We start from the raw sequence: 590 nt of genomic DNA, 5'->3' as shown, positions 1-590 counted from the left end.
GAAAAAATTTCCGTTAACTTTTTTTTAAATAGCCCCAAAAAATCTAAACCCGAAAATCTTTAAGAGCTTAAGGGGTTTTTTTGTAATTTTAAATGGAAAATTTCAATTAATTTTTTTTTTTTTTAAAAAGATTAAAATTCATTGTTTGAAACATTTTATTTATGCTTTTTTTTTTTTATATTAAATTTTTTTTCTTTGTTAAACAATTTGGAAGAATTTTAAAATGTTTTTTTTTTTAAAAAAAACCTTTTTTTTAATTCTTGGGACAAAAAAAGGGAAAAATATAACCTTAGTTTTTGTTTGCTTTCTTTTTTGGAAATTTCAGCTTTTTAACGTTTTATTTCTTTGCCCAAAAAATTTACGACCTCTTGTTAGGGGAATTTGTAAATTTTTTATGAAACAATTTTAAAGGGAAAATTTTTTCATTTTTTTATTTTGTTTTTTTTTAAATTTTTTAAATGGGATTTTTTTTCTTTTTTGTTTTTTAAAAATTAAATTATTTTGGTTTCTTTATGTTATATGAAATTAATGTTACTCATTTTGAAAATATGTCTGCTATCACTAGCAAGGGTAGATGTAACCAATGATAA

This window comes from Penaeus monodon, chromosome 21, assembly GCF_015228065.2.
Source record: "Penaeus monodon isolate SGIC_2016 chromosome 21, NSTDA_Pmon_1, whole genome shotgun sequence".
Lineage (NCBI taxonomy): Eukaryota > Metazoa > Arthropoda > Malacostraca > Decapoda > Penaeidae > Penaeus > Penaeus monodon.
Note: the sequence above shows the minus strand (reverse complement) of the source record.